Source organism: Corvus moneduloides, chromosome 4 (genome assembly GCF_009650955.1).
Source record: "Corvus moneduloides isolate bCorMon1 chromosome 4, bCorMon1.pri, whole genome shotgun sequence".
NCBI lineage: Eukaryota > Metazoa > Chordata > Aves > Passeriformes > Corvidae > Corvus > Corvus moneduloides.
In genome coordinates this window covers 32,800,110-32,827,437 of record NC_045479.1, presented here as the reverse complement: position 1 = coordinate 32,827,437, position 27,328 = coordinate 32,800,110, and the positions used below count along the sequence as shown (strand labels likewise).

Sequence of the window (27,328 nt, the reverse complement as noted above, 5' to 3'; positions counted from 1 at the left end):
AAGTTGTCTGCAAAGTACCTCTGTATTAATTTCTCTGAGAAGCTTTTTTAGAGTCAAATTACATTTCCTTGCATGTAGCTTCAGAGTTCTCCTCAACAAGACTGAATTGATCCTTCATGGTAGAAAATCTGACTGACTGCCTTCCAAGTATAGTAAGACTTTAAGATTGCCTTAATATTTAATGAGAAAACACTAAATACAAGTTTTCAATGAATTAATCAGAGTGCGGTCAATGAGTACATGTAGTACATAAAGCGTATCAAGGTTTTTCTTAAGACAATACATTTGGATCACTGTCATCTCTTCCTATTTGTGCTATGTATCCTTAGAGAAAAATCCGCAAGTCACTTTGGGAGTATACATTTGTATTCTGAATGAGTCATTAGATTACAAGGAAACACTAGCTTTGCTACTTTTCTTTCCTCCTCCCCACCCTCGCTGCCTTCCACCATGAATTTCAGCATCTATGGACCACGCCTTTTAAGTATAACCCCTTATACAGCCTTATGAAGAAGAACTAGGGCAGTAATTTTTTTTAAATTTTCTTTTTTGTTACTATGTGAAAAATAATTCTGATGATATTTCCCATGAAGAAGGATATAATTTGATATTTGTGCAGTCTTGCTGTCCTTCAGACACAGGGATCAGGAAAAATGATGTGACCATCACACTAGACTTTTGCTCTAATTAGGGTTTATGAACTCAATGAAAGCAGATAAGAGGTGTTGAAAACCTAGAAATTTCCCATCAGACACAGAGGAAATATATTTTTCTGCTTCTTTGCATTTCAGCTACATTAATTAAAGCAGTAATAGTTGCAGACACTGCTGAGTATTAGAAATATTAATAGTTGTTAGAAAAGTGTAATAAAGGTCTCTTCTTCTACAGCATTGACAAGCTTTTATGCCATTATTCATGAGTGACTAATGCATTCAGAGGAGAGTAGCTCTGATATCTAAGGAAGCAATGATGAGCAGCAGGAAAAAAAGGGCGCAAGGAAAGGAGTTTTTCATCAGACTCAAATACCAGAGCTGCAATACGTGAGTTGTACAGAAGTTAAAATTAATTATTTTTCATTAATATTAGGAGTAGCACATCATTTGAAAAGAGATAGGTCAAACCTGTACAGTAGTTGAAATATTTGAGGGTGGGAGATCGGAACAGGAAAGAAAAGTAGAAATAGACCAGACAAGGGCAGAGCAGACTGGCATTTGGTAACAAACAAAGAAACATAAAGGCATTAATATATTCTGAGCTATTTTGATGGCACTTACTATTTATTGTCTCAATAATATGACATTATTTTACATCATATTTAACAGCGTTTTAGAAGGATATTACAACAGAAGACATGACCATCAATAATTAAAGAATAAAAGAAATAGTTAAAAAAGGGTTCTTCATGATTTATTAGCTAGACAATTGTTGAACTGTATTTATTTAATTACACTATAAATCACCATTTATTTTCCAAAAATCACAGTCTCCGTTCACTGATGTGAAATAGCTGGTAAATGACATTGAAATAAGCACCTAATTGTGTGTCAGTGTTTGGTCATTTTCCTTGTTGTGCTATCGGATGGGACATAGTTTTTATTATAAATAATTTTAGGTTAAAGAGTAAAAACAAAACCAATCAAAAAAACCTTCAAATTGAAATAGAGCAAAAAATAACACATTTGCTTTCAACCTTCATTTCTTAAAAATACCTAGGATTAAAAGTCACATGTAATTACATGAAATAACCATTTTTTTAAATTTAGTTCTTAACCGAAACTCATTTAAAGTGATCTGTGCATTTAGATACCTGGAATCTATTTATTTGTATCATTATGGTTGTTATCAAGTCAAACTGATAACATGAAGAATACGTAAATATCAGTTTAGAGTGAACGCCTTCTTCTGATTAGTAAGAATTATCTTTGTTATTTTGTTAAAAACATTAAAATGCATATTTTCCTTTAGCATAATGGCAAAGGACAAGAAATTACAAATATGCATAATGCTAAAATTTGCACATTTCTTAAATTCGTATTCATACAATGTTCTTGCATGTCTTCCAAATGGGACACATTCCAGCTAGATAATACTGAAGGTTAAAAAATTATATGAAAGATGTGAGAATATTTTAATAAACATTATGCAAAACCTTTTAATGTTATTCATGTGAACTTTCGATGTATTTTCTTCACTCATCTTTCACATATTTTTTATGCCTGCTTACTCCAACACATTTAACTGATAATTTATCAGAAAGTAAGCTTTACAGTTGGAGGTACAAATATGTAAACGAGCAATCTGTAGGTAGTCTCTAAGGGTAAAATTAGATATGGAACATTGCTAGCCATCAGAAAACTTTATTGTCAGTACAGAGTGCAACATATGCATTGTGTAACGTGTTGCTTAATGAAGTCACCAGTTTATTAGTCAAGGAAAGAATTACACTGCAGAACATTCAGTACTGGGTTCATATATTCAGCTAAATGGCTGCCTGTCCTGTTTCGTTCAAGAATGCCCAAATGTAAGGAACAAATGCTGAAGCCATCTTCAGTAGGAAACTTTTTTAACAGGAAGAAGGAAATTTAGATTCAATGCTGAAAAACCTTGGTTTTAAAAATTTAAGCTCCAACCAAGAAATGATAGGTCTTTAGAGCACGACACAAATCTACTAAAAATCACTGAAATCCTTCAAGTAAGGCTATTAGAACTGAATTTTACCATCAGATATAACTCAAAATACAGTGGTAAAAAATACATTTGTTTTGTTGTTGGGTTTTGTTGCTGCTATTGTTTGGTACAGATGATGGAGGTACAAACAGTATTAAGGTGGAAGAGGTATTTGAGGCATAGGACTTATGGAAGATCTGTGGACTAGATGCTTAGGAGATGTGCTGAACAAGTGCAAGGCTGTTGTGCATTGTCTTCACTTGCTATTAGATTCCACCTCAGCCATTGCTCATTTAAATGTTGCTGGTTTATAGTTCTATAATACGTTAATTTCTACAGTTACAGCTATGGTACCATGTTTTAAATCAAGAGTAAAAAACAATGTACACAGTAACATAAGAAAAATTTATATTGCTTTAAGGAGGAAAATAATATTAACACAGGAAGTATTTTGGGATATATTTGTGGTCAAAGACTCAAAGACTATTTTCTTTGTATCTAGAAGCCTTACATTTTCTTTGGACTGACTAGACTTCTATGTTAGCTGTTTCCTTAATCTTTCTGGAAAATTTATTTGTAGATAGTCCTGTGAATAACAGGGATCTTGATGATCTTTGTGGGTCCCTTCCCACTAGAGTTATTCCATGATTTTGTAAGCCTGATGCTCTTTTTCAGAGGTAAGACTGAGTAGTAAAGATTCTCAGATGCAGTGCTGATTTGACAATATATTTGTAATATTAAACTCAATACTCAGACCATTTTTAAAGTTTAAATTTCAGAAATAACTGAGATAAGCAAACATAAGTTTTTATGGTTAAAGAAAAAGAATATCAGTTTTAATCGATACCACAAAATATATGCAGTTTTAAGGAACAAAAATTATATCCTAATGTGGCAGTGCAGGTGGCTCCAGCCACTCCTTCTCCTGAAAAGAGCTCAGACAACCAGCTGTGGTGGTCGGTAACCCAAGTTTAGCATGTAACTTCAGTCATGGTGAGAACCCATGATTCCCTTGTTCTTTCTTTTGCATGTTTTCCCCGATTGGTTAATATTTTGTCTCCCTGTGTTATGTATGAAGTCATGTATACTCGTTTTCCTTCTTTAATTTGTATTACTTCTAGAAAGTTCTCCGTTCGTCGACGCCCCATTGGATCCTTCCCTGAGTCCCTCCTATGCGTTGTTCCCGTTGATTCCCTTGCTGTCAACCCCACCTGCTTGTCCCTATCCCATTGGCTGAGATCCCTTTCCCCACCTACTCCATACCCAGTATAAGATCCCTGGACCCCCCCACCAATCGGCTACTTCATCCCTGTCTTTTTACGGGAATAGTCCTGTGTGGAACACATACGGAGAGTCCCCTCTCTTTACTTCTTTCCCTTTCCCTGCGTGCCTGCATAACGGCGACAGGAAGATACAGCCCCTTTGGGTGAGGAGCTCTACTCCTTTTTCATTGTGTGCTGGGCACTGAGTGCCGCCTTCCAGAGGGGTTTCAGCGTTGAACTCCGGGCTTCTTTGTGTCGGCACACGAGGGGTAAAACCCGCTTCTGCCAGCTCCCAGTGGCTGAAAACCCCTCCATCCTGATACATTCACCACTCCTTTTGTTGAGGGATACATCTGGTGCAGTTAGCCTCTATTAGCAAACTGCAGACTGAGATGCAGGTTAAGCTCTGGGTGGGATCCCGAGACAAGAGGCCATGAAGTGCCAACCTTTTGGTCGACAAATGGCACAAAGTAGGTGGTGCCAGCCAGGTGGGTGGAGACTGGGAGACACAGCAGGAAGGGAGGCCTCAGGAGGAAAAGTGAGAGTTGAGCCTGGGTAGACTGTGAGGGTGTAAAAGCCCAGGGTTCCTTTGTTGGGGGTCTCTCCTCGGAGGCACCAGCTCAGGCTGTTTCTGTGTTGCTGCACTGTGAATAAATGGCTTTGTGGAATGAGACATTTCAGACTTTGCTATGGAAAACCTGGGGTTAAACCAGTCAGGAAACCTGGTCTGACTGTGTGAGTGGGGTGTGCAGGGAGCCAAGAAGGGCACCCGTGGGCTCACTGGAGCTGCCCCCGCCGAAGGGGCTTCGGTCTCAGCAGTGAAAGTCTCTGGTGCTGGGAAGGTGACTGACAGTCTCATGAATGCTCAGACTGAGAAGTTTCCTTAATACTTTGAGTTTATTTTGGAATCTCCTATTTTCATGACTTGGTGTTTAAATAATGAAGGTATATCATCTATGTTGTATGTTGATTTCCACAACCATCAAGGGGTTTTTTTATTTTTCAAGGCTGTTCATTTTTCTCTCACTGATCCTTTTTACTCGCAGAATAATTCATACCATATACCACACTGTTCTGCCGATGGAATGGCTGACCAGTTTTGTTTGTATTTGATTTCATTTTATAATATTTTGCCTTATTTGGTTTTGACTTTTTTTTTTTTTCTTGTGTTGATGGTGGGTTTTTCACCCACGTAGCAGTGTGGGTGGTGGTAATCAGTATATATAGACTGTAGGCTGAGAATCATTTCTTATCACGAAGGTCACCGCATGGTAGAAGCTGCTGTGGCACTATTTACAGGAACTTCACTGATGTTTAGAATCAGAATTATGTCTATTTGCTGTGTGAAACTAAAACCACTGCATTATTAATACCAGTAAATGCCACATATTGATGTCCAAATGGGACTTTTCTGGTTATATATTACACGCCCTCTCAAAATTGTCACATTGATGATGTACTACATAACACTAATAGCTGCTACTCCAATGATGTATACCAAATGCCATCACTCCAGCTAAATATTTCATCATAGCGACAGAATTTGTGCTAAAATACTTCAACAGCATGGTTGTAAATATAATATACATGCACAGACCAATCATTCTGAAATGTTCTAGAGAATTATTTACTCTATATGTGCAAGAGTGTATGTGTACATAAGCATGCACTACTGTAATCAGATAGTTTTCTGTTTTCAGGATATGCACATTGTTCTTATTTATTAAAAGCTTGATGCCAGGTTCTCTTAAGGTTAATACCTTTAACATAGACAAAATCTCTTACCACATTCTTACTCTGAATTTTATTGATCATATGTCTCTATGACTTTGGAAAACCAGTTTTCCATGTCTGGAGTCTCACTCCTATACCATGGGTTATCAATTATCAGTGTTGCACTTCATCAGTTGCCCTCTCTTAATTATTTCACTTATCTTCCCTTTTGTATTTCCAATTGCTCTTTAGCTCTTTTCAACCCCACGTGTCAAAACTGAGTTTCACTCTTCAGACCTGTTCCTAGTATTTAACAATATTCAATGACCTGCTAAGTAACTTGTGGTTTCAACCCAAATGAAAATGAGTAAGTGCCAAAAATCGCTAAAAAACCCCACACCCAAACTAAAACAATGTAAAAAAATCCTCCATAACTGAACAACCAAAGCCAGAAGAAAGGAGCTGAAACACTGTCGTAATCCACACTTTTATTTCCCTAGGTCAGGAGTCATGGCCTGACAACAAGAAGTGCAGCAATAAACCCAACTCACTCCCCATTTGTTGCCTGAAATAAAACACAAACCCTTTCCAAACAGTACTGAAATGATAGTATAGAAGCAAATCTTTAACTGAAAGTTTTCAGGTGCACAATATGGTGGTATGCAGTGATACAGTATTTCTACAATTTTATAAGGTTAGTTAATTAGTATATCTAACAAATATTGTCCAACTAGAAAAGCAGTTGGTTAGGTAATTTCCCCCCAGGTTTTTCCCCATTGCCCCCCTACCCCCCTGATCTTTTAGCCCTACACTTTATTTTGTGTATGATGTGTGGTGCAAAACAAAATGTCCTTGCTAGACTTAAAGGCAAGACTAAACAAAATTTCAAGAAAGTATTAGGAATGGTTGGTTACACTATGGGAGAGGGCAGGAAAAGTACTAGAAGTAATAACTACATATTAACAATCTACGAAGTTACAAATATATGAAAAATATATAAAAAACTAAAAATCTTTAAGCATCACCCTAAGTGATTTTTTGGAAATGTTACTACTTTCTCCCTAGGATTCTTCCTCAAAAAGTATGGAAGCAAAATGGAAGCAGAATAAAGTTCATATGTAGAGACTATTTCTAGGATAATTCAGGCATCAGGTGTCCTCACATAGTCCCTAATCCCATCTATTGCTCAAAGAAGGGTCAGCTCTGAGGTCAGACCAGGCTGCTTAGGGCTGTATCCAATTGGGTGTTGACTGCTCACCTCTCTGTGGAATCTGTTTCATTGCTTGACAGGAAAAGAGTTTCTCTTCACATCCAGTAGGAGCCTCCCTCGATTCTTTTATACCCATTGTCTCTTGTCCTCCCATCATGCACTGTGGAGGCTCTGTTTCCTCATCCACTTTCATGGAGAGCCACTTTTACATCCTTTCAAAACCTTTCACTCCAGACAACACCAATGTCAGACCCTCAACTTTATCCTTTCAGGTCAGATGTCCCAACTGCTTGATGGTTTTGGTGGCTTCACTGAACTCACTCAGTCTGTCAATTTATTTTTTGTAGTGAGGAGGCCTGAAATGTGGGCATTTTATATTATTATTATTATTATTATTACTATTATGTCAAAGAATATCTATTAAAAGAAGATAATTAAGGCAGTCTAGGATGCCATTGGTCTTTTCTGCTATCAGGGAGCACAGCTAGCTCATATTGAGCTTTCTCTCTGCCACATGCATCAGGGACTTTTCAGCAGAGCTTCTCCCCAGCCAGTCCTATTATCTGGCAAGAATGTTATTCTTTCCAGATAGAAAGAAAGGAAGCTGTTATTCCTTCCCAGGCAGAGTATTTGCCATTCCCCTCTTCTCTTACTCTACCACACAAGCTGTCAAGCAGTTTGTCACCTGTCCTACAAAGGAGCTCCATGCATCCAAACTGCTCCTTCTTTCTGAAAGCGTCTTTATATTAGATGCCATTAAGCTCTGGAGGATCTCAGGTTCTGTCATAATTGTGCCCTCCCTTCTGCTAATCCATGTCAAGAGTTTTCTACTCCTGTTAAAAGTCCTGCCCTCCCTGCCCCTGAGGGAGAAAAAGAGGAATGCTCTTCAATTAAATAATTAGCTAGTCTGGCTTTTGTCACTGTTAACTGCAGGCCCTGACAAATCATATTGTAGGCATTTCACTGCTTTGCTCTATTTAGTTTTTCAAAGAGCTCTGAATTCTTTAGATCATTTTCATTTATCATTTTTCTCTGTTTTAAAAAATTGCCTCTGTATTCTTAATATTTTTAAGTAGTTTATAGTTGTCTTTCTATTTATTAAGTGATAAGTTCTCTTTTCTTATAGATAATGACATTGTAGCATTGTAGTGTTATAGTGTATAGTCTTTTTTAACCTAAAAATTGTCTGCAGGATAATAAAGTAAATTTCTACTATAGTCATGCTTTCTTATTAAGTTGTTAGTAATAAATAGTACTCAAAGATATTTAAACTTTCCAAATTGGTGCCATCTACTGTAGATAATTACTGTAGAGTGAATAGAACAGATTACTGGGTGTTGCAAATAATATTCTGTCCTATAATCCCTTTTTATAATATAGATATATAAATATCATTCTATTGACTGCACTGAGGTAAGATGCTTTGCAGTGGTTTTACATCATATTTTTGCAAAACTTCAAGTTTTTTATATTTACTTTCAGGATTTCAAAATACAGAACTAAAGGGCAAAACATTGTTTGGTTATTCCTTCCTGCCTTAAATAATTTATCATGAATGCTGTAAAATATTAAGCTTTTGTTCTCATTAACTTTTAAGTTTCTTCAATTTTTTTTACTCCCTACTCACAAATCAGATCAGCATCTGAAAATGTTAGCTCAAAGCTTCTATTTGTATATGTCCTATGTTTCTGGAATTACAATTTTTGTGACTTAAAAGTTTGTAATTTTTGTGTTTGGGAAATTCACTCATATTTGATAGTCACTCTTCTTTATATTGAGACTCCTACAAACCCCTCCCAAATCATTAGTATCTCATTCTATCTTCTTTTTCTATACCAAACCATAAAATATATTTTTTTGAGATATCTTACCAGTCTCTCATTTTTGGCCTCTTTTTTTTTTTTTCACATTCCTCAGGACATGACTGATTCTGTAAACATGCAGCATGCAATTCATTTTATGGACAGGAAGCTGTAGAACTGTATCCTCAAAAAATCCCCCTCTTCATTTTCATGGTTACTGGTGTCTCTTTTCAGTATATGCCTGAACATGTCACATAAGATATCAGCAGCATCTGAAATCTCCACTGTAGTCTTCTAAACCCTTACTTTCATCTTAATATTCCTTTCTGTATTTTAGCTTTCACAAAGGTTCTGAATTTTACCTGTAGCTCGTTTCCCTTGCCTCCCTATCACAGCAAGTTTTTTTAAAACACTTTTCTAAGTCAGTGGTCTGAGCATAAACTTCCCCTGAGGTTCATCTTGTTCTTGATATTACTGTAATGTCAGAAACCAGTAAATGCACGATTAAAATGCTTGATAGCAACAAATAGCCTACCTCATTTGGGATTGCTGATAAGCTCTAAGTTTATGAAACACATTTCTCTTTAAAGCCATAACTTTGTATATGTTTAATTATTCTCCTTATTCTTCCTATTACAACAACACTCATTAATTATAATTGGCTTTATATGGAAGTGTTTTTAATGCTTCCACATTGCAGGCACCAGCAGTCAGTTGAATGTTTCAGTGAGGCATACAACCTCTTATTTGTTAATGTTCTTCATAAAATACTTTGTATTTCAACTTCTTTTCACAAAATACCTTACGTTTCATTTTCTGTTTTTCCAGAAGGAGCATTTAAGGTCACTATTTTATCATTTTTTTCTTATCCTTTGATAAAGAATTTCTTCACTGATAGTGTCAAAATCAATAACTGCTGATAACAGAGTATCATTCATCATGAAGCTTAGTCCTTATTTCATGCCTCACAGTCCTTTCTCTCTTATAAAACAATGTGCATTCACTAACTTAAAAGATCCACGTCCCAGGTATTTTGTGAGGGTGTGATGTGTATGCAGTGCTTCAAAAGCACACAGCAGGGTAACAGTTCTATTTATGCTCTAAATATTCCGTGTTCCAGCCCCCGTCCTTTTCCTGTGTCTTCTAATCCTACCCACCAGTTTACTTTTGAGTTCAAAGTCGAACTTTTTAGAGGGTTGGCAGGACTTGGGCTATTTAAGGAAAGAAATAAACTTGTTGCTCTGAAGTAAGTGATTTGCACCAGAACAGCTACTTGATATCTGACCGTTGTTCTGCCATAGATATTTGGCTTTCTACGTGGGAATGATTATTGCTGGATGTAAAGAATTTTTTATTTCCTGAAATAAAATTTGAGAAAATGCTCAGCACAGAGAGCTAATTCATAGTCACAGGCCACAAGACAGGCTATTGATGCAGGTCAACAAACACGTGAGACATTCTGTCGTTAGTAAATGACAAGTTTAATTGTCAAGCCACTTGGCCACTGCAGAATCGCAGTCACTTTAGTCTGAGTGTGCAGGTTTCTTGAAGACTATAACCTGTAAGATAGACTGAAATGTCAGGAAAAGATATTTTTGGGTAATGGTACTGCAATACCCGAAAATGATAAAGGAGGCAATCCTTGATATTTCCGGATTTTGAAGGCGAAACATCTCTAGGCTGAATATGCATTTGCCTCGAAGATTTAGAACATTATCTTTAAATGATAGGTAAATTTATTTCTGATAATAAGGAAATAATAAAGTCAAAAATATGCATCATTTAGTTCAGCAGGGAACAAATGTCTGAATACGTTACCAGAGTAATAGGATGAAAATAAGTATGTTGAGTATACAAAAAAATCCAAACCAAATCAAAAAGCAAACCTTTTGTTTGTTGTCTGTGAAATAATATTTCAAAGAAGATATAACAGCTGGATCCCTACAAATTTATGGGGCCTGCTGGGATTCATCCAAGAATCCTCAAAAATCTACCTGATATCGTCACAGAACTTCTCTCAATTATTTTTGAGTGGTCTTGGGAAGCTGAAGAGGTCCCAGCTGACTGGAAGTTGGTGAACATTGTCCTCCTTTTAAAAGGCAAGAAGAAGGACATCAGAAACTACAGGCTTGTGAGTCTCACTTCAGTGCCCAGTAAAATTATGCTAAACATTATTCTGGGAGGTGTTAAAAAACACCTTGAGGACAAAGCAGTCATCGGTCACAGCCAGCATGGCTTCATGAGGGGAAAGTCCTGCCTGTGCAACCTGGTTTCTTCCTGTGACAGGACATCCCACCTAGCTGATCTAGGAAAGTCAGTAGATGTAATCCTTTTGGACTTCAGCAAAGCTTTTGATAGTGTCTCTCACAGTGTCCTTCTGGACAAAAAGTCCAGCACATAGCTGGATAACCAGGTTATGTGATGAGTGAGCAACTGATTCACAGATCATGCACAAAGACTTGTGGTGAATGAGGTGACATCAGGCTAGCATCTGGTCACTAGAGGGGTTACAGAGGGGTCCATCCTCAGCTCTGTGCAATTCAACATCTTCATTAACAACCTGGATGTGGGACTCAAAGTAATATGAACTAAATTTGTCAACAACACTAAACTGGGAGAGGCTGTCAATTCCCTTAAGGGCAGAGAGGCCCTGCAGAGAGACTTCAATAAAGTAGAGAGACAGGAAGTCACCCGCCATATGTCATTTAATGAGAGCAAGTGCCAGATACTGCACCTGGAATGGGACAATCCTGGTTGTGTCACCTGGAATGGGGCAGTTCTGGTTGTGTGTATAAACTCGGGAATGAGAGGCTGGAGAGCAACACTGTTGAAAGAGACTTGCGGGTCCTGGTCAGCGGAAGCTGAACATGAGCCAGCAGTGCCCTGGCAGCCAAGAGGGCCAACCATGTCCTGGGGCGCATCAGGCACAGCATCGCCAGCCAGGCAAGGGAGGGGATTGTCCTGCTCTGCTCTGCACTGGGGCGGCCTCACCTCAAGTGCTGGGGGCAGTTTTGGGTTCCACAATGTAAAAAAGACATTAAGCTCTGAGAGGGCATCCAAAGGAGTGCCATGAGGATGGTGAAGGGTTTGAAGGGGAAGGTGTATGGGGAGCAGCTGAGGACACTTGTTTTGTTCAGCCTGGAGGAGACTGAGGGCTCACTGTGGTCTTCAACATCCTCACAAAGTGGGTACAAATGTCTTCACTCGTGTGACTTGTGACAGGACTCAAAGGAGAGCCATGAAGTTCCTTCAGGGGAGGTTTAGGTTGGATATTAGAAAAAGGTTTCTCACCCAGAGGGTGGTCGGGCACTGGAACAGGCTCCCCAAGGGAAGTGGTTACAGCACCATCCTGACAGATTTCAAGAAGCATTTGGACAATGCTCTCAGGCACATGGTGTGACTCTTGGTGTGTCCTGTGTAGGGGCAGGAGTAGGACTCAATGATCCTTGTGGATCCCTTCCAACTACACATTTTTTCTATGCTTCTAAATCAAAGCCTTATCTCTTGGCTTCTTACAAGTTTATACTTTGAATTAGTAAATTCTAAGTCATCATTTTACACAGAAGTATTAAAGGATGTCCAGGAACACTTAATAGAATCTGGGAAAGGGAGCACATGAAGAAAACACTCTCTCTCGTATGGCAGAAATAAATGTGTATATATAATTCTGTAATGAGTGAAAGAAAGATTTTTTTTTTCTGCAGTTTTGGGAAGAGATACCAGCATTACTCCATGGGAGGGGTTTCACATAAATATGGTTTGCAAAGTAAATGCAACCAATTCAAAAAGAGATAGAAAAAGCATGCATCAGGAATTAAAAAATCAGATTCAGAAATTCAAATTATTTCTAATAATAGTAACAGTATCAGTTTATAATCTGTCCTGGGGTGATGTTATGAAGCTGCTTTATTCTTTAACCGTCCGCTCAATGCCCAAGGATGCTGTTTCTTTAGGATGGACCCAAGTGTGGGGCAGTTGAACGGCTGGGCCCAGCGGCTCGGGGACTCGGCCGGGCTTGGGAGGGAGTGAGCCAGGAGCGCTGTGCTGCTCTTTGGGGTTCTTTTGTGTTCCAGCTAGCGGGAAAAAGGTTCTGTTGGTTTATCTTGTTCTTTTTCCCTTTCCTTCTCCCCTTGCCTCACTGCCTCCCTTCCCTCCTCTCCAGTCTGGGGAGGCTGTGGGTGGCCGCAGCTGGTCCGAGCCCACGTCTCTATTCCCTCTCCGGGAACTTGTTGTATTTTGAGGGGTTTTTTTCCCTGTTTATCCCTGTTTTTGTTTGTTGTTAATAAACAGTTTGGCTTTTTTCCGCTCTCACTTGCTGTGACCCACTTGTCTTATTGGTGGAGGAAAAGGGGAGGCCCTTTTCCCTTTGGCGGAGACACTCATTGCGGAGTGTTTCCTCCTGAAGTTTTGTCTCCAAAACTGAGACAAAATGCAACCAATTCAATAAGAATTAGAAAAAGCATGCATCAGGAATTAAAAAATCAGATTCAGAATTTCAAGATAATTTTATAATAGTAAAAGTATCACATTATAATCACTGTGGAAAATAGGTGATTTCAAATTAATAGATTATTTTTAATTCAATAAACCTAAGGGAACATTTCTCTTTATGCAGGGGAAATTAAGGAAGTCTTTGAATTTGCTATCCAGGGGGAATTTAGGACAGGTATCTAACAGAACAAAGAAGAAACCAGCTAAAATACTGATTATATTTTTAGTAAAAATATTCATTAAGAGCTGATATAGAGTGCCATTTGATGATACAATCACAGATAATTATAAGCTTCAGGGGAAGTTCTTAAAATTGTTAGATTGTTGCATTTCATGTTTTTAGTGATTTTTAATATTTCAGGTATACATTACATTGCAATCTATCATGGTGTGTCCAATCAGAAATTAATGGCATTAACAAATAATTTTCACTTATATTTTTTGTCTGACTTAATATGAATTTAACTCATTAAGATAAAAAAATAACATTGCATTCTAGCCTTTAGAAATGGATTTTCTTATGTTATTAACAGGTCTATTAGAGCAGGGCATAATGAATGAAAATCTAACAGAAGAATATACTTGGGTTAATAATAAAGTTTCACACAGTACCTTATTAAGATGACTTCATTAGCAAAATTGACAATATATTTGAAACCATTCCCATTGTAAACTGCAAAGCAGAAAAGAATCTTCATAAGAAAATCAGAAATTAATATTAACTGTTCTTCTTTGTAATCCTATTTTAAACTCCCACAGGCAAGTTATTACTTATGGACAATCAGATTAGGAACATATGCTTTTTAGTACATGTTGTTTCATATATTTATTATTTTATATAAATAAGGTGTTATATTCACAGTGAAAAATATTATTAAATAGGTAATATATAAATACATATCTTTATAAATACACAATCATAATATCTATGCAAATATAAATATGAATATATTGTGTATGTGCATGCAAATATAAAGTCCTTCTTGTTTACATGAATACTTGAATATCTATTTCTGTAAATATATAAATATATTTCATATTATTAGCCTCATAGTACTCTTATAAGTCTAACTATTTCTTTTTAAAGATGGGTCTTGATGGGCATGGAAGCTATACAAATTCACATCAAAAAATTGTAAGAAAATGGATAGTTGAAGGCATATAGGCCAAGTCCTAGAAAATGACTCAAACCATAGAAGCATCCTTCGTTTCTTGCTAACTCAGAACATAGACAGGACATCCTCCCAGGGAAAACTCTTAGCAGAAAATTATTTCAGTGATAATGAAAAAGTGACTAGCTAATGCTCTTGACATAAATTGTTATCTTTTGTTCTATATGTATGTGTGAATCAGAAATTCTGTCCTTAGATCTGTTATTCTGTATCTGGTTCCAATTCATATGCTTACTTGGATGAATGGTGACTGTGACCTCTATTGCTGTTTTGCTTTCCTTACTGTCATTCATATTTTGACTCCTGTAGAAATAAGTTTAAAAAATTAGCTTGACCTACTTTTGATCTCTAAAACTTTTTAAATATGATCAATGGCAGGATATAAAGCATTAATAGATACAACCCAACAGCTAAATGAATCTCTTATATTTGATAAATTATCTCAAACATCTTCTAGGAATACCAAAAAAATTACCTACTTTTCTTGGATGTTCCTTGTAACTGTGGCCTTATTTTATTTGAAAGATTAAATGCCTCTAGTTATTTAAGCATTGTTGTCCTCATCATGAAGGGCAGATTCAATAAACAATTACCTTGCACTGTAGCAGCCCAGACAAAGAGCCCTACCAGTCATCAAAAGAAAGTTAACACAAAGAGGCACCTGCCACTATAAACACAGAGACAAGGGAAGATCTGTCCTTTTCTTCCCCATTCATCCAGAGCTCTGCGTAGATAATTTCCACAACTGAAATGTTCTCTACCCATTTTCTTCCATTTTACTCCCCATCAACTGCCAGCAATCAAACAAAACTCAGCACTACTTAGGGCTTGAGGACACATGCTGAGGGCATGTGCACACTCTTCCCACTCTGCCTTAACAGCTGTGTACCATTCCACAGGGAAATTCTTATGCTATCGACAGTCTGAAGAAATCACAAACTTTCAAGATATTTTCACTTTTTGCTGATGACCTTCCCTCTCTCCCTTCTGTTTGTGGCAGACTGGACAGGGCTTGAGAGAGTTCTGAGACTGAAAAACTTGTATATCAGGACTGTTTGTCTCCCTCTTCCTAGATGATATTTTCTTTCACTATCCATGATATGACTCTGTGGGAAAATTGTTGAGGCTAGAATTTCCTCTTTGGGTCCAGTTTTTCTGTCATCTCACAGCCACCACAAAGTCTCTACTTCAGCATATCTTGGCCTCTGAGTGATTCCAAAGTCCAAAGCTTAGGGGTCATCTACAAGGTATTTACATCTAGTTATAAGACTAGAAATTTGTGCAAGGTGTGAAGGTTTTGATACGGGGAAGTGTAAAAAAATTCTGCATCTCATATTTTGAAGACCAGATGACAGACTATAAAAACTCCATATAATCTATGTGAATGAAAGAATGTCTTTATTTAAAATAATTAATTCAATTAAATATTGCTGACAAAAAGGACTACAGGTGATCACTAATAAAGTATCCAATTTGGAAAAAAAAACACTGATGAGGAATGGAGGAAAATATTCAGAAGAAACTGAAACAAAATCCTGGTATGTGACTAGTTGCCACATATCCTATTTCAAGTGGGGCAAATTAAGAAGGCTGTGTTGGAACACAACAAGAAAAATGGTTATTAACAATTTACTATCATGCCGAAACCATGTAGTGGTCACACATTTTATATACAATGAAGGGAGTTATCTTATTAAATGTAAACGCACCTGTAAAAGGGAGAGAAATCACAAGCTTGAGAGAGTAATGAGATAAGCTTAAAGTCTGAACTGTTTGCATGCAAATGACCTAATCTGAATGAAATTAATGTTTGCATTTCAATGCTATTCTGAAAGCACTGACATTCCTATTGTTCTATCCTTACTTTCTTGAATTTTCTTAGAAATAAGAAAAAAACCTGCCAATTAAAAGGGTAAAGGGTATCTTGTACTCTGTCGTCACATCAGCTTATAAATGCTTGTTTCTAAGTGAAAACTTATGCTAAAGTCCATCAAAGACATGTCTGAAATTATTTGTCTTATTAGCAATTTCAATGCAGTTTAAAATTTTTAAGTGTATGTTTGATTTCAAATGTAGTAATGTCAAAAAGATAGTGAGATGGTAGACCTCATTCAGATGGACCAGACATTAGTAACTTTAATTTTTTTTTTCATATTAAGAAAACCTCTTTGCATTTTACTAAGCTTTATGCATTCCATAATCAAAGAAATAAAGAACCTGGAGTCACGTCTGACTTCATCTACATTTGATTTCTAAACATTTAGTCTATTATTTCTGCAAAGGATACTTCAGAAGAGCTGAAGAGTATTTAAGGTATTTGCTTTCCATGCAATTTTTTCTTAGACCCACTATAAAAACACAGGAAAAGCATTTTCTTTGTTCCATCAGATGTCGGTCTGACAGAGAACACCTTTCCAGTAATATGTGCTCAATATTTTGACCTCAGCCTAGCAAAACATTTAAAAGCATTCTTCATTTTAAACACATTAACAGGTTGTATTTCTTTAAATTATGAATATAAAGATTTTTTGACAAGCGAGGGTAAATAACTACAGAATTGCAGAAAACCGAATCCAACACAAGCTTCAAATATGGATGTCACACTAATTCCTAATGTAACGCTAATTCCTGCTGTTACTGTTGACTTAGTAAATGTTGTGCTTCTGTCTCCTTAATGTTTCAGACACAAAAGGTTTTATTTAAGTGCACAGTTTCATGCAATTCAATTTGATTGTTTCCCTCCTCCTCTGTTAAATATCAGCAAATGAACCAAACCCAGCTCTTCTCTCTTTTTTTTTTCTTCCATTGTTAAGAGAAGCTACCAACAGGATCAATTCCTGGTACCTTGAAGAACTATCCTTATGATTGGAGCACTCCAGAGAAGACTAGGACGTTAGTGAAAATTTTTCCCACACTTTCTCCCATACTTGAAGGAATAAGGGCCAGGTGTTGTACAGCCTCTAAATACCAGAGAAAACTAGGGCTATCCATTAAGACTGTTGTCTGTGTGGTGCCATAGCAGCAGGGTCTGGTAAGGTATTCTTTCTGCAGTAGATAACAACAGTACTGTGAAATGTAAGTAGTAAGGTCAAGAAGACATTCAACTGACATTCTAGTACCTCCAGATTTCCTACCTAAGCATAATATGGCAAACTCATAAATTAGCTTAAAAAATTTTGGAAAAAAGGAAATAACCTTGGTGGAATTATTATAGGAAATTAAAAGCATTTTCAGAGACCAAGAAGAAAAGTTATAAGGAGGAAAGGAAATTAGAAAGTCAATAATTTACAAGTTGTGAGGTAGCTTTCATTTAAACTTCGAGAAGAAAAGAAAAAGCATAAAACTGTGCATTAATTACAGTCCTTAAAGGACCATGTCCAAAAAGAAAAAAATGTAGAGGAGAAGACACTGATGATTTGACTGTTCTACCATCTTAAGATGATAGTTAAGATAGGAAGAGAAATTAAATATGTATATTATATATATAATTAATATATAATAAATAGAAAATAGGAAATGTTAATGAAAAACCCCATCATCTTCACTTGTTACTAGCCAACCATGAGTGGGAGTTCTATTACATAGGACAACTTGGAAGTGTAAGGCAGAATCATCTCAACTCTAAATATCCAAAAAGTCAAACCAGAAATCTAAACTCTAATCAATGGTTCAGCAAGGTGCTACTTCACCATTGTGTCCTGAAAGCTGAGATTATTTCCTTGCCTTCTTGCTTGCACGGGTGTGATGAAGGATTTGTGATGCTTTCTGTATGAGAAGTTATGTTTTTGCATTTTCTGACCTATAGTAAGTGTCAATGAATTGTGGTTTTCATTTCCAAAGCTAAGTGTCATTGGCTTACACAAAACATCAACAAAATGAAGGTGTTTATTTTCTTGTGTCATCCACTTACAAATATGCAAAAAGAAAAAAAATTTATGTTAATTCTAGTAAATTAATCATAAGATCAGGGCCAAACACCTTCTGTAGTAGCATATATGTGGAACAAAGCAAACTTTTAAAATCTTTTCTATCTTTTTAACTTGTTGAAGTAGTATGTAAATGAAATGTGTAGGAAACATCTCATAGAAAGAAAAAATTAGAGCTGGCTTTTGGAACACTTAAAGGAAGTTGCCTATTTTGGTTTTTAGTAGTACATACAGTTAGTTGTATATTTGCATTTCAGCTTTTATGTTCACTTTTCTGCTTTTGCAATAGAATTTGGAATTCTATTAGTAGATGGAGAAAAAGATGTGGAATCTATGTCAGGTTCTATAGAGTAGGGCTAAGCAGTAATAATCTCCAGGAAGGTGGTAGAAATCTACTTTGAGATTCCTTAAGTTGCGTAGTGCTGAAAGACATCAGAAAATTGGAAAAAATTGGTCTTAATGGGATATTATAAGGCAAAATAAAGAAGCAAAAAAGTACCTGCAACAATATTGTCATGTTGGCTGACTGACAAATTTAAGGCAAAGTTTTGAGGACTGACCTGATTTTGAGTTACTCAGTTTTGCAGAAGTCAAACTGAAGCTCCTGTTTCTTGAGTATCATTTGGAAACATGGTGTGGGTAACCCTTAAAGATCTGTGGGGCCATTTCTGTTCTCGGCACCCTGGAAAATGTAGACTTGTGCTAGGTCTTATGATACAGTCATGAAGACTGAACAAATCAAGGTACAAGAAGTATGAAAAGTTGTTCTACAATAATGTTTTGAGATTTTGTGATTTCACCGCTCAGGTGTTTACAACCTCTTTTCTTCTGATGCCCCACTAGAAAAAAGTAAAGAAAAAAACAAAGCAAATAAAAACCTAAACAAAAAACCCCACCCACCCAACAAAAACAAAAAAATCCCACCAAAACTCAGCATAAGTTTGGAGGAATATATCACATTATTCCTCTCATAAAAATTTGTGAGAAGAAAAGTTTATGATAAACTGGCATGCTCTGATTATCTTCGTTACCTTATGATTTCTTTCTACAACATTTGCTCTTAGTAACTTAATTTAATAGATAAGAAAGAAGAAAAATGTGATAAAGATCACTAGATTTTAGTTTTTGTTGAAGAAAAAAAAGCTAGTTCAGATGTATTTTAGTACCTGAAAATGAAAGACATACATGGATAGTCCATGCTGTTCACAGAAATCGGTCTTAATGCAGAATATTACATTTATACAATGGATCAACTTGGCTACCAGGCATGTTTCAATGCAGTAAGTGCTAATCAGTGGGGTAGTGTCTAACAGCATGTGTGTGGAAGAGACGCTCTTATATCAGGCCACTTAGGCTCATTACTCTCCATGTTGCTGAACAGACAAGTTGAATCAGTGCCTTTTTTCTCTATAAAAACTCAATTCTGTGACTCTTCCTTAAGAAACTCTAGATCTACCTGTCCTTCCAGCACAGATTTCCCTTGAAATCTCTGGTGGGTTTTCAGCAGTGAGTCCTGGAAAATCCTCTCCTGTGAATTAGCTTAAAGGAAACTTAAACCAAGTGAATAACATCACATTTAGCAACAAAAATGCATAAACCAAGAAAGAATTTGACAATTTTTGTGATATTGTGCTTTTTGCCCAACATCATATAATTTGGCCTGGAAATGTAAAAAGTACAAAGTAATAAAGTGCTATAGAATTGCCAAGATAAGAGCTCTTTTTAGACACTACCTAAGGTCCAAGGTGTAGACTAAATCTAGGAACATCTGTGCTGACAGTATGCTGTAATTCTTGGTCCAAAATATTTGATACCATGTAGTCAGATGCCCTACAATTAAGAAACTACTTTTTTCTTAGTGGTAGATGTTCCATCACCATCTTTCCTTTACCACAATGGCCTCAAGTGATCCATGTCTTCTAGAGACAGAACAAAGCTCACAAAATCTAGTCTCTTCCATACATAATGCAATTCTATTTCCCGTTATTGAAATTAATACACTTAAAACCCTTTTATATATTGTTTACAAAGTTATTAGTGTTATAACATATAGATGTTAACAGAGCTAACACCATAAAGAATTTTCTATATTAAAATATATATTATTATCTATTTTCTATATTCTATATTATTATGACTAAAGTAAATTATCATAAAATACAATACCTGCTTCCAAAATTATTTCTATTGCCAATATAAATACAAGAATTTTCTTACAAAAACAATGTTATTCATTTCTTTTTAGAGGTAAAAGAGGTAATATTTTAAGAATATTGTTGTATTCTACAAACATGTAAACATGATAAGATTTGCATAAAGATAATTGAGCACATTCTTCAACTACTCATCGAATCTGGGAAGAACAGATGCTGCTTACTCCCAGAGGTATGCAGAAAAAGGGGGAAGAATACATTATATACTCAAATATGACTCTCTTATTAATACAATTTATTATGTCAGTCTGCAAGTGCTGCTTTTCATTTTTAAGAGACAAAAAAACTTGCAGGTATAGTAAAAATTATTAGGAATTAGAGTTTCATTCTGATTTCAATATTTAAATTACTTTGGATGGGATATTTTTGTGAGGGTTTTAGGGGTTGATTGTTTTGTTTGGTTATTTTTTTCAGTTACTCAAACTATTTCTCATGCCAACAAAAGCAGCTACAGTAAATCACCTTTCTTTTTAATTGGTTGAGAGGGTTCCATGTGAATTTAAGTCCCACAGGTAAATGGATGAACGAGATTTACCTGCATTTTTCTTTAGATGTCTATCCAGTGATCCTTTTTAAAAGATTGTTTGGTTTTTTTAGGCTTTCACATGTATATAAAAATATAATTTTAGAGGCTCTGGTTATCTTCAGAATGTGTGTTTCTTATTCCAGGCACGTAGAGCACTCGATCAACTGCCTACTTTCAAAAAAATAACAAAACTGCAGTGGAAAATGTTTCAATCTTGCCTTGTCACAGAAAAGACAGGTAATGGAGGACAATGTTGTCATTCTGATAAAATTTCATCATAAATAAAAGTTCCCAGTACATAAATCTTCTTAGTATGGAAAATCAAAGATCAATTACTCTGTTAATTCACATAGACATTAAATATTTTGTATGCACAGTTTCTGTAATTATGTTTATATACAAGATGACCAAATCCTGAGTCTCAGCACTGCAAGAATGGGTTGCTCTGGTATAAATTAGCCACAGTTTCATGATAGTCTTTCAACATTATGTAAAATGAATTTGATTATCCAAACAGTAATGCGAGTAGATGCTAACAAGCTCAACAGAAGACTAAGTGGTGTGAAATCAGTGATCCAGGTAATGGATATGTATTTTACATGTGCTCAGTGGATTATAGCCCATGGTTTAGCAAGTCCATCCACATATTGCTGGTATCTAGTTATTTAAATTTTTAACTTACTCTGTTCAAAGTCATTTCCCACTTTCAGAAATGTGTTCCCAGAAAATTCTTGTTGAACTGCTCAAAACATCAAGGGTAGTTCTCAAAGAACAGCTTAAAAACAAGGTAATAATTTTACTTGTGGTTTGAAATCACAGGGTCAGAAATCAGACAACTACAAAGTAATGTATTGTAATGAAACATCTCTCCCCTGGGAAAGTGTAACACATTCTTGCTTTCAATATTCTACTCATGATTCAAAAGCTTTGATTTTTAAGACACAAGGTATCATTGTCATCTTCTTACGGCAGAAGAAAAAATCAGCAGCAGTTAAAACGTACAATGTTCAACCTTGATTCTGTTCACACATTTGAAGAATTCTTCTGCCTAGTCAAAACCTGTCATGTTTGAGTTTTATGTCTCAATATATGTCTGGAAATCTCACTTAATGCTCTCCGTAAAAATAATACGAATAACCCTAGTAGAAGAACTCCTCTCTGAACTCGGTTGCACTTGGAAACTAGAATTTAAATATTGGAAAAAACTCAACTTAGATGTATCTTTATCAAACCACAAACTTGGCAGGTCTAGAGTTATTCAGCTGATGGATCACTAAGCCTTTCTTCCAGTTTAGTTCTAATTACACTCTCTTCAGGCAATCGATTTCAAGGGATTATATTATAACAATAACTTTAAAAATAGATCACTTGTACCACGTCTCTTACAGTATATGTAGCATAGGCTATTCAGAAGGTAGAGCAATACATGACAGTATGAAGCTCTGACTTTGGTGCTGAAGATACTGAAACCTTCCATACAGTTCAGACTCCGAAGCATGTTTAGGCATTATTTAAAAAAAAAAAAAATTAAAAATATCCTGATTTTTCTGACATTTAAAGTCATGAAAACTACTTTCTTTATTGCACCATTCCAGAATAGAAATGCTAATCCTGAAGGGAGGAATAAATTCCAAAATGAGAAACTAAAAAAAAAACCTATTTCAGAGGGGAGTTAAAAAAAACCCCTAATATATTTGATTGTAGAAGGAAAGAAAGGTGGAGAGAACCATAATGCTAAAAGTTTACATGGGAGTTATTCTGCATATTCTGAGTTATTTTTTTGCATAAACAAGATTTATGTAATTAAATTCTTTGCATGAAAAAGAGATGTAACTTCCCCATGGACTACTGAACTCCAGATTGAATATTCATGAAAGATAAGGCTTTTTTTTTTTTTTTTTATGAAGAGTAGTTCTACTTTTTACCACAGAATGACATAGAAATTACACTGAGAAATATAGTCAAAAGAGATATTGGTAATATACATTTCTCCACAGGATTTAGTGTACATATTTTTCCTACATCTTTTCTTGAAATCTTGTTCTGTAAATGTAGTCCTCCAGTGCCATTATATTTCTACATGGCATATTCAGACTATGGACACAATATATTTAAAGGCAAAAAAATAGTTGATGTTATAAAGACAGAAACTGAGGGAAAGGAAAACATGTTTCAATTTTCTCACCCTCTCATTCAGCATGGCAATCAGAATTTGACTCTGATACTCAGCACAAGTTGGATCAATGATACTGCTGAAAAACTTAATACTAAGTTGACTACATATTACTCCCCTTAATGGTTGTACTTCTCATCATCATCTGACAAGTCTGCGATTTCAGTATTTGATCAGTAGTATCATTATTTTCTACTCCTGGAACTAATACCTCTATGCCAAAATAAATGAGTCTTAATCAGTTTTGGATTGTAAACTAAAACAGCAAATTATGGAATATGAAGCAGCATAAACAGACTTGTAACAGATCAAATAGTGCACAGTATTCAACATAATTTTTTAAAAGGGTCTTTTCTTAACCGTTGTTCTTTGTATTTATTTTGATATCTAGTGGTCACTGTTAATTCAGAATTGAAGCAACTTGCCTTGGACTGCTTAAGTCTGGCCCTTTGGGGAAGCTATTAGTATATGATATCTGATTACATGAAGGATGGCAGTCAAAGAACTTAGGTATCTAAAACATATGTAGTTATCTAAAATATTCAGATGAAGAGGTATAATAGGTTCAAGTAAACTTTATTTGTTCATTAATGAGTGTTATTTCCCTAAATTTAGAGAAGTGTGAAAAACGGGAAAGAAGAGAATGTGTCTCTTAGAAGAGACCAGTCCTTGTACAAAAGCCAAAGTCAAAATGCCATAACTGTGGTTGTATTTTAGGATGCCTCGTTCTTGAAAGTGCTGTGGAGATGTGGGATGAATTGTGACAGATAGGCCTGCTTTTGCACATGTTATTGTATGACGTTTTTATTTACTAGGATATTGCAGAGGGAAAGATGATGTTTTTGTCTTTTCCTGCCACTTGATATGTAGGTTTTCCTGGGCCACAGAGGCAGAGTGCAGGCAGATATGACTGGGTGTGGTGGTGGTGACCTGGGAAACCATACCACTGCAGGGACTGAGGGGTCCTGAGAAGCTCAAGGGCCATATATAGAGATCTACGTGTCCTGTAAGTTTGAAAAACTGCTTGTAGGCATCTGGAAAGGATCATGTCCAACTTATCATGATTTAGACAGCCACTGAAATGATTCTGGTCCTAGGAAGAAATCTGGGTTAAAAGATGTTCTTTTCAAAGGCACAGTAGGCTGATTATAGCAGAATAAAAAAGGCTGGCTTTCAACTCTATGTCTCCTCTGATTCATTCTGAGCTTTGTACAAAAAATATCTTAACTTGTAGTCTGATAGAACCAAATTTCAAAGGTCCACAGCACTTCTGGGGTGTTTAGGGTGCTCACTGCACATGAACTTCCCCGTCTGCTTTCTCTGTCTCTTTTGTGTCCCTTCAAAAGGTACCGTATTAATGTAAAATTGGTCTCCCGGTAAAGGAGTACTTGGGAAGCAGGAGGCCTAAGTTTAGGCCTCAAATCCACATCCATCTTTTGCTTTTACAGAGAAAAGTCTGAAAAGTATGCAATACACAGTATTCCATTTTTCATGCAATAGCTGTGCCACTGGTAATTGCTAGGAAATGGAGAAAATAATACAATTCATTACAAAAGCTCACCCCAGAGCTATACTAAAATACTGACATAGACGTGTCCACTAGGCAGCAAAGAACAAAGTATATTAGAGACTGAACTTGGAGAGGAGTTCCTGAATTTCAGTACCTGCTTATGCATTTTATTCATTAATTACCTGATATAAAGTATGTAAAAACTTCTATATTGAACAGGTAACACCATAATCAGGCTATGCTTCCATACTTCTTCCCCAATTTCTAGAGATCATTAAGAGTAAAAAATTATATGTCTTGGATACTTTGTAAATTTTCATAGTAATCCATTATTCAAAGGTTTTTCATGACTCAACAGAAAATGTATACCTTTTCTTCCAAGAAAACCTCCTTTTGAGTATGAGTTACTGGTTTTACAGCTGCCTCTCAACATTAGTGGATATTACAGTCTTCAAGAAAGGAATACTGTACTGTCCTCAGGAGTCATACTTACTTACATGTCAACAAATTTTGATGGGGGAAGTCTCAATGAGAACTATACCATGATATCTTCTAACAGCTTAGAGAAGAAAATGATTTCTGCTTGCAGAAAGATCCATAAACATTCATTTTATGAGCTTCTGAGGATTTAGATATATCAACACAGGTGCTGCTGGGCCACTCCTCCCCTGCGTTCTAAAATTGTTACATGAAAAGGGTTCCTCAGTCTCTTTGTTAGAAATATTTCATATTATAATTTTATTGGTGTAATTTGTGTTATTAGTGAAAAAGCTGAACAGTGTTTTCAATAATCAAGTGGTAAGTTGCATTATATTAATTGGGAAAAAAATCAAACAGCATAGACACAAAGGATAATATACTTTAGAAAATATGAGGCTGAACAAACTTTCGGAGGACCAAACTCTAAGGCAAATTTAACACAATCTATAATTATTTTGCAAAATATTTTTTTTTTTATTAAGACTTCATTCACAAAATGTTCTTTATATATTACTTATATCCAGAAGCATAATAAAATATACCATCTCTATCCTGAGAGGTTCCCAGCTCTGCTATTTAGGATAATAAAAGACCATACATAAACTATTATTTTGATGATCAGGAAAGTGTACTTTGCAGTGTAATTAATTGTTGTAAAAAGGATTTCTTTCTGAACCCTGTGATTAGAGCCTCTTTAGAAATACCTTTTTCCTCCAGTTTTCTACATTCTGTTAATTGTATCTATCTGAATCTCTCTCTGCAATTTTCCTGCTTATCAGAAAAGATGCTTAATGCATTGTGATTAGCCCATTGGATGGATATTTATAATTTGTATTTTATGAAAGAAATTCACGCTGTTCTAAACAGTTCTTCCTTTATTATATTTCCAGAGTATGCTAATAACAAAAGAAACACTGTGTATTTATATCTTATCTTATAATTTGTGTACTGTTTTTCTTATTTATTATGAATAAAAGCATCAGATTGGTACATGAAATGCGATAGAGAGGGTAGCCTTAAGCAGAGATATATAAACCAGTCAAAACTGGATCAAAAGTAGACAAGGAAAGGCCTAACAAAAATCTACAAGATGGATAAGTTTGTGTAGATTGCTGAAGCTCACCCAGAGTGAAAAGACACTTTCTATTCAGCCTTGTATGTAGAATTTACCATTAAATGTACATAAAGAGCTTTATATCTCTTTCTGAAAAAATAGTATTCCCTTGCTTCTTTCAATCAACAGAGATAAGCAAAATGGTTCTTTCCCTATATGACTTATAACATCAATTTCTTTTTAACTACCTAAGTATTAAATGCATCAATTTTATTTTATTTTCAACCCAAATTTCCAAAAGAATTTGTTCTTCCTATACAGCTTTCTCTTCAGACTTAACAAAAGGAGTGGCACAGCATAAAAGTTTCAGGAAAACTCACCTGAAAAGAATATATGCTATACTTGCATTGGGTAAAAAATAAGAAGTGCTGCTGGCTTATTTTCTAAAAATTATTTCATTATTATATATTTATTATATATTTCTTCATATATCAACCATATTAAAGTACATGTTACCAATATTTTACAGCAGGGCTGGTAGCTGCTTGTGAAATGCACCAATTTCCCCCTTTTCCTTCAGATATTTAATTTTTACTGTAAGTTTATAGAATGTAACACTGTGAAGAAATCATGAATCTGATGGGGGGAGGAGGGATGAATTAGCTATCATATACTCCAGAAATGAGATATGCTTACTTTCGCTGTCACCTTGTGCATCCCACACACCATAGACCAGACTACAATAAGCATGATACATGTGAAAATGTTTCATACTAGATAACAATCCAAGGATTGTCTACAAAACAGAAAAATTAAAAATACTTCTGAGTTAGTAAGAATTGAAAACTGCAAATTAATAATTAAGGCTAAGAAATAATAGGACAAGCAATTTAGTGGGTGAGATGCAATGGTATGTTCTGAATCAGCCGAAGAAGTCCTGCTACAATCAGTAAGGTGATTTTGGCTCAGAGAGTACCAATGCTCAAAAATACAGTGTTTATACCTACCATCCAAAGTTCACCCTGTCAGGAACAAAGCAGACCTTCTGCCAGGGGTGGCTACACATACTTTCTGTACAAGACACTCCTTGGGAAAAGCGGGGAGTTTGCATATGCTTCTGTATATAACT

The 27,328-nt window shown here is 35.8% G+C and overlaps 1 protein-coding gene across 8 annotated transcripts in view; it reads right to left on the bottom strand.

Annotated features, from left to right (window-relative positions):
• Window positions 1-27,328, bottom strand: part of MGAT4C (MGAT4 family member C) — a 339,257-nt gene that overhangs the window by 67,525 nt on the left and 244,404 nt on the right. For 5 of the 8 annotated variants that reach the window (XM_032107337.1, XM_032107343.1, XM_032107341.1 and 2 more), the window contains one exon: window positions 13,758-13,818. The exons of the other annotated variants lie outside the window; for them this stretch is intronic. The gene's annotated coding sequence lies outside the window, so the exon portion shown is untranslated. The remainder of the gene's footprint in view (window positions 1-13,757; window positions 13,819-27,328) is intronic. 8 annotated transcript variants of the gene reach the window in all.